Genomic DNA, 12,461 nt, shown 5'->3' with positions numbered 1-12,461 from the left:
GGACTGATGAATTGGTATCTCTATCATAAATTATATTCATTTCTGCAAGCGCTTCTTAGTCTGTACCTCAAGTTCCCATCTATGAAATGTAAGGAATAGTATTAAGCAGTAGGGCTGTAACATACATATGCCTGCAATGATGTTTGATATGGTATTATTTGCTGTGATAAATAAAGTGCACAGGATAGTGTTACACTCAAAATGTTTTGGACAAGGATGAAACTCACCTTAAATATTCAGACAAGAATTAATTGTTACTATAACTGAAATATTAACAGTCTAATCTAAGAATGTAATCTCATGGCTGTACTTTAAAATGCCACATTCTGTTTCACTTCTCAAGGTGCCTGCTTTTATACCAGGCTTGTGTTTCTCTATACTGCATCATGGTGTTAGTCATAAATATCTTTCTACATAGAATAACTCCTTGTTACTGCAATCTGTATAAAACTGTGGTTGTATCATACAAAGATCAACAAAAGTAAACCAAGTTAGCTACAGACACCTTGTCAGTTAGACAAATTGCTGTTAAAACTGCACCAACTTAAAAAAAGAAATTTCAGGCAGGTCAAGAAAAGCTCAGAGCAAGCCTGACAAGCGAAGCCTCGGTCTTGAGGCCTTGCAAACTCAATATGAAGTTGTTGGTAGCAATGACAGTAAACTGCTACAGAGCTGCACAGTTGCAGGAGGTATCTGTTCCTTTGAATGTGATGATTTAGGCGCAGCATAACTGGGTTACTACATGACTTGACCATAAAAAAAAAAAATCCTTCATATACCATAATGTCTGTGTGTGCTAGACTTACCTCAAAATTACATTCTTGGGGCTAGAAGCAATAGTAAAGGGTTTGGGAAAGTAGTAAGTGCTTTGTAGAAACTTCTGCAAAATTCTTGCATCTTTTTCTCCCCCTTAAGAAGAACCAGAGTTGATTAAAGATGAAAAAAAAAACACACCCAAAAGACTGAGAAGACTGAGTTAGGCAGTTTATTTTACACAGAACAAGAGTGGCACCCAGTGGTCAAAAAGATTGCCTTAAATGCATCCCGGTTTCTTCCATTTAAACTGTGAGAATAAAATGTCAGCTTGTTTTGTTGAAGGCTTTAAAAGTGTGTTGCGTGGTAGGTGATAGTTCCATCTGAGTCTTTATTATATATTTCAGAATATGTAACTGTTACACAACTACAATAACGCTATGGAAGAAATTCATAAAGATACTTGGTTCAGTTGAGGGTATGGGAATGTATTTGTGACTGAATGAAGCCCTACTGATTTATTATAAAAATAGGTGTTAGCATGTCAGAAGTCTGATTGTTCAGAAGAGCACAGGAATAGTAAATAACCTGTAAAATCATAGAATCATAGAATTGACTAGGTTGGAAGGGTCCTTTAAGATCATCTAGTCCAACCATCAACCTAACTCTGACAAAAACAAAAAACCACATCACTAAACCATGTCACTAAGCCCTATGTCAACCCGTCTTTTGAATACCTCCAGGGATGGTGCCTCAACCACTTCCCTGGGCAGCCCATTCCAATGCTTAATAACCCTTTCAGTGTAAAAATTTTTCCTAATATCCAATCTGAACCTTCCCTGGTGCAACTTGAGGCCATTTCCTCTTGTCCTATCGCCTGTGACTTGGGAGAAGAGACCAATCCCCACCTCTCTACAACCTCCTTTCAGGTAGCTGTAGAGAGCGATAAGGTCTCCCCTCAGCCTCCTTTTCTCCAGGCTGAACAACCCCGGCTCCCTCAGCCTTTCCTCATAAGACTTAGTCTCCAGATCCCTCACCGGCTTCGTTGCCCTTCTGTGGACCCGCTCCAGCACCTCAATGTCTTTTTTGTGGTAAGGGCCCAAAACTGGACACAGCACTCGAGGTGGGGCCTCACCAGTGCCAAGTACAGGGGGATGATCACCTCCCGCGTCCTACTCACCACACTGTTCCTGATACAGGCCAGGATGCTGTTGGCCTTCTTAGCCACCTGGGCACACCGCGGGCTCATGTTCAGCGGGCTGTCCACCAACACCCCCAGGTCCTTTTCTGCCAGGCAGCTCTCCAGTCACTCTTCCCCAAGCCTGTAGCGCTGCCTGGGGTTGTTGTGACCCAAGTGCAGGACCTGGCAGTTGGCCTTGTTGAACCTCATCCCGTTGGTCTCAGCCCATCCATCCAGCCTGTCCAGATCCCTCTGCAAAGCCTTTCTACCCTCCAGCAGGTCGACACTCCCACCCAACTTGGTGTTGTCTGCGAACTTCCTGAGGGTGCACTCAATCCCCTTGTCCAGATCATTGATAAAGATGTTGAAGAGAACCGGCCCCAGTACCGAGCCCTGTGGGACACCACTCGTGACTGGACACCAACTGGATTTAGCTCCATTTACCACCAATCTCTGGGCCAGGCCCTCCAGCCAATTTTTAACCCAGCGGAGAGTAGTCCCATCCAAGCCATGGGCAGCCAGTTTCTCCAGGAGGATACTGTGGGAAACTGTATCAAAGGCCTTGCTAAAGTCCAGGTAAACAACATCCACAGTCTTTCCCTCAACCACCAAGCGGGTCACTTTGTCATAGAAGGAGATCAGGTTTGTCAAGCAGGACCTGCCCCTCATGAACCCGTGCTGGCTGGGCCTGATCACCTGGACGTCCTTCATGTGCTGCATAATGGCACTCAGGATGATCTGTTCCATGACCTTCCCAGGCACCGAGGTCAGACTGACAGGCCTGTAGTTCCCCGGATCATCCTTCCGACCCTTCTTGTGGATGGGCAAATCCTGTGATCAGACTGCTAAAAGCTTGTAGCATTGCGTGGTTGGTAATAAACTTTATTTTTTGCATATTGCTCATTATTGAGCTATGTAGTGGATCTCAACAGAGGAAATCAAAGTACAGTCCTTGGTATATGTTGTCTCCTATAGTGAGAATGCTAATTACTTTCCATTTCAAAGACATTTACACTGAAAAGCATGAGATTAAAAAATGATTATATGCAAAAATGCTTTCTCTTTGACGTGGTGAACATTAGTTTGGGTAAGTTCTTCTGGAGTACATGTAAATTTTTTAGTTTTTTTTCTTTGAGGTAGTAGAAGGAGATTTAAGATTACTTTAACCAGAAGTACTTTTTAAAAAATTGCATGGAATGTGGCTAAAACATAGTACAAAGCTAGATTTGTGAAGCTAAAGACACTCAGGAGACTTGTAAAGCTAATGGGTTTTTGTATTCAGTGTAGTGACTATAAATTCTAAATAGAATAGCTCTTTTATTGACATAAACAATCAATTTTCTTGAGTATTTTTACTCATTCAGCGGCTAAAAATGTGCTGTAAGAGGTCGTTGTCAATATCATGTTGAACATTTCCTCTTAAGCATTAATCATTCACATTTTCCTGCTTTGATTTCTGGCAACTTAACTGTCAAAAAGGAGTTTCTGCTCTCTTATGCTTTCCATTTTTCTTCCATTTTTTCCGTTTTTCTTCTTTTCCATTTTTTCTTTTTTTTTTTCCATTCCATTTTTCTTCTTTTTCTTCGATCTTTTTTTTGGAGTGCTAAAAAACATTACTTAAGATTTTCCCAAAGTAAAAGCAGCTGTTTATCTTGAATATGAAAAATCCTTACATGATACAGAATTTTGGGGGGTGAAAGTTTCCTATGTTGAAGAAACCATCTGTTAGGTTTTTGGAGTGGTTTTGTTTGTTTGTTGTTTTGTTGTGGTTTCCTTTGTGGATTTTTTTTTTTTTTTAAGCTTCTTGCCTTTTCCTTAAAAATAGGAAGTATATGCTTACTTAGCAGTTGCATAGCTGTGGCTTGAGCTGTGGTGTGTCCTCTCCGCTGACCAGCAGCAATTCTCCATGGATGACAAGAGGACTGTTGAGGTTCTACCACTTGGCTTAATTGGGTTTTTTTCTTGCCTTCTTTCTTCTTATGGAGTTATGCTGCAGTTTCCAAGCAGCTGTCATTTGGTGGTAGTTTACCCTTGAGTGGGGCATTACTGATCCTTCTACTCTTTCCTGGACCACTCAAGAATTGAGAGTTGTTAGCCATGTTTTATACTATGCTCAGTGAACAGCTCTCATCCTGAACACAACTTCTTTATATGTAAAAAATGAAGTAATTCAGAGGATGTGCTGGGCATAGACTTCAAAATTAGTTCCCAGCCCTTTTTCTCTTGTTCTGGCCTAAGGGATTCTTGCTGGATTTGTGAACTCCAGGATCTGATGTGGGTTGTGTAGCCTTACAGTCATAGCTTAGTTTGAAGTGCCTCTTGGTTCAAGCCTTGTTGGCTTATATAAAGAATTGTACATCAAAGCAGAATCTCTTAGTTTGGAGAACAGAGTATTTTTTGCACATATGATGACAGTTTTAATGTCTTGGTCGCTGATGCTCTGAGAATTGTGAAACTTGGAAATTATGAGAAGAGATCAAATAATACATGACTTCTTTATACGTTTGTCTTTTACTGATGTTGATCACTTCTGAGGCTGTGTTATTACTTGTCTTTAGTGATATATCAAACTCATTTATTCAAAGCACTTGAATTATATTATGCATGTCAGTTTTTTTTAAAAAGTTGCAGGGAACTGCTGTATGTTGGAGAACTCCAATTTTGCAGTACTTCTATACGGGCCTTATAGCAATGGATTTTGCATACAAGTTCCTTTCCTCATGAAGTCAGATGAACTTTTCAGTGTGAAACGCTTTAGAAGATTGTTAGCTGCTGTTCACTTTAGTCATGCCAAATTTTAATCCTTTTGAATGCACAGAGCATTACTTCATTCTTTTTTTTTTCAGCCAAACTGAGTTCATAAGATGTGAAATATGTGAAACTTGGCAACTTAAGATGGGTAAGACTCATCTTCAAAGAGGAATTACAAAATGACGCACTTGTAAATCCCAGCTATACACTCATTAAATTTGATCCTTAAAATTATCCGAGGTCCAGATTTTTGTAAAATAAGAATTGCCATATTTGTAGACAAAGTACTCTGCATCAGCAGTAATGTTGGTTCATATAGCAGAGACTCCTGAGAAGGGGGTCTCATAGGACACTTTTAATATCTTCTCTCACGCTGTTGACGTGAATAAGTTTTCCTTTGTTAATGAAGGAAACTTGCTGCTACTACGTGTATTCTTTTGTTTAATGGTTGTTATGGTTTTTTCCCATGTCCTGTGTGAAATTAGGAAGTAGTCTTAGTCCAGTCTTTAATACTAATGCATTTGTGTATATAAGCCAAATCTGTTTATCTGTGGTATGCACAAAAAAATATTTTGTAATAAACAAAAATAATAAAGTAATTTTGATGCTAGAAATAAAAGAAAACTATCTGGCAAAATGCTGAAACTTAATTTTAAACAATCAGTGATCTATGAACACTAAGATGCATCAGTCAGTTTTATATTTTGTTTTGGAAATCTTTTAAATCAGTGACACTTTCAGCCTTTCCTCTGAAAGTTTTGTGTGGCTTTCTGAACATTAAACTTACAGTTAGCCTCTTTAGGGTGGTAAAGCATAATGTACCCCAATTTTTGTAGATTCGTAAATTTTCTTGGTGAGATTTCAAGTGTTTACTGAAGGTTATGGAGAAAATTGCTAGCGAAGTGGGGGATAGAAGCCCAGCAGCTGCGACTCTCTTATCTCTGCTTGAAGTACCATCCGTTTGGTGATTCAGCCCTTGCAGGTGCTGTATGTGATGACAGGTATATTCTAGAGGAGTGGTCTGAAGATTGCACATTAAGAAGAAAATTGTTCTTTGGCAAGAATAGTTATTTTAAACCAAAACCATTGATGAGAGAGTCTCCAAATAGAAGTTAAGGGTCACTGACTCTTCTCTCAATAAAGCAGGATTTAATATTGAGGGTTCAGATGTGTCATAGGCCAAGGCAGTTATCTTTATATTAGCGCTGTGCAATCACCTTTGAATTACAGGGGGGAGCTTGTTTCTTGTTTTTCCCCTCCCTGATGTATTCTTTAGTGAATGAAGCAGTGAACTTGGTTAATTTTTTTTTTATACTCATTTAAAACAGTGTAATATATCGTGGGAGGTCTTCAGGCTTTGGATTTAAACTTTCTTGTAATGTAAACTGATCTTTGTCTTGCTTGTAGAACAGAAACTTAGCCAAAGGGATTTATGAGATGGTGCTAAAATGTACATAAGTCTGCTGTTCTGTTGCAATATTTGACAGGTCTTAAGGGACACCATACAAGAACCTCATTCTTTATTAAAAAACATGTGTGGAGGGAAATAAATATGGCAGTCGCCCAAAGAAAATGGTCTTGCTTTTGACAGATTGATAAGCAGAGTTCTAATCATATTCATTAGCACATGCCGTTTTCTTTTAATAAATAAATAAATAAAATCTCTGCCAGAACATTGAATCTCTCAGGTATTCACACGAACTACTAGAGTAACTTGTTTATTCATAAATGAAACTACAGTTTCCTTATAATAGGTCATTGTGGTAGATTCATTATACCTGTCTACAACTCCAGGCAAGGACTTGTCTGTTGAAACCTTTAGTTCAGAAGACCCATTGTATTAGGCTGCTAGCTAAATTAGTTTACCTTGGCTTACGATATTTTGGGGGGATGGAAGGGGGAGCTAGAACTTCTTGGAACAAGATAATAGGTAATAGATAACTTAAAAGTAGATTTTGGTTTACACTAAATACATAGTGACTTCATGTTACACTTGGTCTTATGCAGCAGTCTTATTGATTCAGTAGTTGCTACGTTTTCTTTGAGGGCTGTTTTCTGCTCCACCACTTCTTTAGCTCTTATGTGCTTAGGGCAACCAATTTGTTTGCAAACTGAGACTTATATTTTAAAATTTGCATTTTCTTACTTGGCCAAAATTATATATGTATAGTTGTGTTACTAATGCTTTGGGTTCCTTTGGACCATGGATTGTTATTTTGAATGAATTTTAAGAACTCGAATCTTCTCATGCAGATATCACTTAGTGTTTTAAAACTGCCCTGTACTGAAGGCTATGTGTAATTAAGAACAGTTCAGAACTGTCCACTATTGCAAGTCAATGCAATTGAAAGAGAAAAGTTTCAATTCAGACAGCAAGATTTTGTTGCTGTGATAAACCTCTTTCCTCCTTTTAATGTAGAACCCTGAGACTTAAGACTCTGTATGCGAACACTGGCTGTTTTCTTACTAAAAATATTATGTCAAACTGAGTTTCTGCTGTTATTTATGTTGGTGGGACCTGCTTTGTTTATATCTAGAATTATACTAGAAACTTCATTCATAGTAAGACTACTGTCACTCCACTTCTGAAATGTCACTTGTGAGAATGGGGACAAAAGGAGAGACTGGTGGAAGGGGTTTAAACTGTAGAATTTTTTTTGTCCCCACCTTACAATGTAAAAATATGGGGAGGAGGTAAAAATTCCTCTTATATTCAACTGGATTTTTTTTGCATGTTTCAGCTAATGGTGGAGTTATTCTGTAACGTGAATGTTGCTTTCACTGGCAGCGAGTTGTAGTTGTTGAGTGATTGCCTTTAATTTTAAAATATTTTTATTTGTTTAACTATTGACCATGATCTTTATTGAAGTTCTGTTTTCTTTTATTTCTTTGCAGAACTTAACATTCCAATTGTAAAAAACATGTTTGCTTTCAAAAGTTGCTTAGTGATAATTTTGTTCCTTTTAGGGGATATTGCAGAACTCTGATTTAATTGCTTATGCAATTTCCATCTCAGGTTGAGGAGTTGTTTAAACTTTAAAAGTTACAATATATGCTGTATTGATCATTCAATTTCTTTTTCTCTCGATAGTTTCTCCTCATGAGCTTCTGAGGTCAGCTGCAGTATTCCTATTCAGCCAGGACCCTGCAGCCTCCCACAGGAGTCTGAGCTATGATTTTTTTTCTTTTTCCTCCTAGTTGATGGGAGACTCCTTGGCTGTTGTTGGTGATACAGGAGTCTGGCTGTTCTACTTCATTTCAGAGTGATGTCATGGAAGCTTTGTTTTTCTAATCAAAACAATTCAAACTTTCTCTGATGTAGGAATTGTCAAATTAGCAGAACTTCCCACTACCTGATTATTATTTTATTCCCCTGCTGAGCTTATAAATATACAGCCTCATGCAGTAGAACTTACTTTTTCTATGAAACTTAGAAGGGTTCTAAATCTTGGTTTTAACTCCTGCAGAGAGCCATTAGAGAAAACTGGGTAAGATTGTTTTCAAAAAGCATAATTACAAATAGGTAATGTCAGCCTGGTTCTCTGTGTGTGGTATTTCTTGTACTTCAGTCCTGTGAAATGTTTTAGTTAGGTTTAAATGTAGACTCTATATTGTGACTCTAAAGGATTGACAAAGTATTCTTTGAACTAAAGACAGGTTGTCATAATCTTCTCAAATAATGTTTTGATATTCTTAAAAACCCAGCCTGAATTATTGTTGACTGAAGAACAGCTAGGTAGTAAATTGACCTATAGGTATTTATTTGACAATTACAGTAAACACACCTAATTTGGTAGCAAAAAACCCCAGTTCTCATTGTGGTAGTTCTCAACTGCTGTTGTGTTTATTCAACTTGCTTTTGATCCAAAGCTATGTTATGTTTTAAGGATCTATGGCTTTTTGTGTGTACAACTGTTTCCCCCCGTTTTTTTGTAAGGCTGTAAATTGTCATATGAAACTGGTGTCATCATTATATTTTTTTAACAGTGGTTATTGCATAAGAAGTGTTTACTACAGCTGTTAGTATTTTATGATATACATGTAGGGAAAAATTCAGTAGTTTGTGCAAACTCAGTTAAATTTTTGTAGGAACATTGACTTGTTGCTTAAAACTAAGTCACATTTTGGGAAAATTATTATTTTCTTCTTATCAGGGATGTTTACATAATGCTAATAAGCTGTAAGGACATCCTCTGTTTACAATGTATGATAGGGCAACATGCTTAAAGATAAGATTATGTACCTGCACGCTGTAAGACCTTGGCTAACACCTTACTTTAAAGAAGACTTCAAAAAGCAAGCTGGTCTGGTCCAGTTTTATAGCTAGCATTATAATCAGGTGGTAGATGGTATCAAACTAGCAAGTTAATGCTGTATTGGGAAATAATGAGGCAAACTCCCATGGATAACACTTGATTATTCTGGAAAGGTTTCCTAACAAATATGTTGAAAAACAGCTAGGTACTGAGAGACAGTGGGGAGGGAAAGAAAAGGGAGTCTCCCTTCGAGTCCAGACAGCTACTGGTAAGATGGCATCTGATTAAATAATCTCAACGACCAGCCAATGAGTTTGCTTAATGAATGTAGTCATGGCTTTCTCAGGATGGGGAGTACTGTCACACAGGACTTGTACACAGTTTCCCTTAGGAAGATAAATGCTTCATCCGTTCAGTTCCAAGGACTTGTTTGTTATGTTTTGAATATACTAAACATTTCAGGGAATTGAATTCCCATTGAGAGGGTGGGAACAGTAGGATCAGCTTTGCTTAGATGTTGTTTCTTTACATGAATGCAGGTTACTCCCCTCCCCCCCCACCTTAATTGACAAAATGAGATGTGCTGTAGATGATGTTTCTTTACAGGCCCTGCTAAAAAGTCTGTCTCCATCTTTCTTACAAGCCCCTTTTGTGTATTGAAAGGCCTCAAGGAGCCTTCTCGTCTTCAGGCTGAACAACCCCAGCTCTCTCAGCCTTTCCTCACAGGAGAGGTGCTCCATCCCTCTGATCATCCCTGTGGCCCTTCGCTGGACCCCTTCCAAAAGGTCCATGTCTTTGGTTTGCTGAGGACTCCAGAGCTGGAGGCAGTACTCCAGGTGGGATCTCACCAGAGCAGAGTAGAGAGACAAACCGCTTCAGGTTTGATGAGGTAGTAAACTCCATGTGTTCTACAAATTTTATCTTACTTGATGTATTTTTTGGAAGAAGTTTGTACAAGGATTATCTAAGTAAGACAAAGGATTATGTTAACAGAGGAGATTGAAGTGACAAGCAATGAATTATCTTCTTCACAAACACTCTCTTCAGCTACTGTTAATTTTATCCCTTACTAAAACTTGTCTCTGTTAAACAGTATTCTGCTTAAAAGTTTATCTTTGAATTTACATTTATTACTCACAGACAGAATATTGTGTTTTCAATGTTGCTTACATATGTGTCTGTTATTTTTAGGAAAAAAATGCATTACTTCTTTGATTCTTACTGATGCTAACTTTAACTGCTCTAAAATTCTACTAAGGGACCTATTTTATAAAAGTGATGAATGCAGTAAGGAGACTGATCTTTCTACTGTAAAAATCAATAGCAGTTTAAACCTATCTAAGCTGGTGCCATTCCAGTCCTTACCTCCCCCTGGTACAAATTCAGGTGTTTGTACTTTTCAATGGGCTGGTCCTGAATGCTAATCCACCACAATCGATTAAATAATTGTCTACCCGTTTGGTTGCCTGATAGAAAATATTGATGCCAGGTTAGGCATGGAGTGGAAACAGGGATTCAAGAAAGGTTGAGAAGATTAGGATTGTAGCAACACCAGTTTGATTCGGTATGATTTGTCTCTGAAGTGAACTCTTATTAAATCACTGAAATAACTGAGAGTGTACAGGAGTTGCAGAAGGATTTTTAGTAACGAATTTACCCAAGTAGCATGGCTTGTCTCTGTGTTAAATATGTTCAAGTAAGTGCGAGTTGTAATATATAGGAAATGGCCTTAAAAAAAAAAAAAAAAGCAAGAGATAGTAATGTATATTATAGTCATTGTAAACTGTAATTAAAGTGAAAGGAAAAAGCAAACGAAAAAAAAGATGAAGCTACATGGCTGAATAATATATAAGAGGAAATGTCTGTCTTAACTTAGGGCTTTCTTATTTTGAACAAACTACATACTTGACAGTAAGGAATGAGATCAAATAAAGAAAAAACCCATTATGTACAATAATATTTTTTTCTTCATATGCATATAATGTCTTTTACATTGAAAAATCCAAAAGCAGGGGTAGTTTGCTAACTTCTATGTATGTTTGCTATGCAGGAGTCCATACCAGTATTGCAAAACTGAGGCACAGGCAAATAAAACCTTTTTGACCTAATTGCTTCAAATTTCACTTTAATTTAAGAATAAATACATAGCAATTTGTGGAGCATTTTTCTGATATAGAGAAAAATGTAGTGTTTTTCTGATTTATGGATCTCATTAAGGGATTTGGAAAGAGAAGAAAACTAAATATAATAAGGGTATTGTGCGTCAGTATTACTGACATAAGGTATTACTGCTTACAAACCTGTTCCACAACTTGCTCTTTCCTTTTGCAGCTTATTATTGAGAGTGTTAGAAAGTCAACCGCAAGAGTTGATCAAATCAGTATATACTATTACAGTGCACTACTTGTTGCTTTCTGTTAAGTATCAGTGAACTAATGGCATTCTGTGGCATACCGATGAAAAGCCTTACGAGCTCCTTTAGCAGATACTTCATGGTTTCTGGGTTCTTCTATTTAAGAATTTTAAAGATAGCCTTTGCAAAAAAGAGTAATTGCTTGCTGAACACAAAATTTACTTATGGCCCTAAAAATATAATGGAAAAATCTTTCTTTCTCTCTTTCAGGTACTTAGTGTGTATATTAGACAAATGCATGCCATGTTGAATTGCTTGGCAAACATGGACTTGAAGTACAAACAAAACAAACAAAAAACCCCTGAAGAAAACCCCCAAACAAACAAACAAAAGAAATTGTAACATGGTCCATCACTTTAAGCACATATGCACTCTGGAACTTTAGACCTATGATTTATTTTCTATTGTAGTGAAATTGCAGGGCCTTATTAAGCCCTCATTTTCAAAAAAGGAGAAGCCAAGATCACATGCATTTGAATGCAATTATTTTGTCTAATTTGCTCTTGATTGGCCTAATTAACATATTTTGTCTTTATTCTGCATACAGTTGTATAAAGCTGTTTGGTCTTAATTCTTTGGAACTTAAATCTGTTTTTCTGGACTCTGACTTTTTGTTTATTTCTTGTTCCTCTGTCCTTATCTGTATGCTTGACCGTAGTTTCTGTCTGTCAGATAATAGAGACTTTGAGTTTAAATATACTTTTATTGTGTGGGCTTATCTTCCAGCAAGTTTAATAAATACATTATTGATGACAGTAGAAAAGAAGGTAAAGAGGAGTTTAATCTGATTTCCAGTTTTAGTTGAAGTGCATAGCTTTACTATTTAATTAAAGGACGTAAGGGCATTTCTCCCTAACGTTGCTGTAATATTCAAGTTGTCACACTTTTCATTCCCTGATCTGTCATGGCATCCTGAGGTGGGGGCCGGGGGGGAAGATGAGTTTAGTAGCTTTTCATGAGGTGGACAAGTGACATCAGGGTGGACTTTTGGTGTTTGCATATGATTACCTCAGTAGTACCACATGCAACATAAAAATCGTGAAGCATTTATATATTTTTGTGTTGTACATTTGGTATGTCTAGTTATCCTTCTCTACATGAGATTTAC

General features: G+C 37.5%; 1 protein-coding gene across 5 annotated transcripts in view; it reads left to right on the top strand.

The window, feature by feature from the left end:
* Positions 1-12,461, top strand: part of PPHLN1 (periphilin 1) — a 70,910-nt gene that overhangs the window by 10,765 nt on the left and 47,684 nt on the right. The window lies entirely within an intron of this gene.

This window comes from Numenius arquata, chromosome 2, assembly GCF_964106895.1.
Source record: "Numenius arquata chromosome 2, bNumArq3.hap1.1, whole genome shotgun sequence".
In the NCBI taxonomy this organism is placed as follows: Eukaryota; Metazoa; Chordata; class Aves; order Charadriiformes; family Scolopacidae; genus Numenius; species Numenius arquata.
This window is presented reverse-complemented; position numbering and strand designations above follow the sequence as displayed.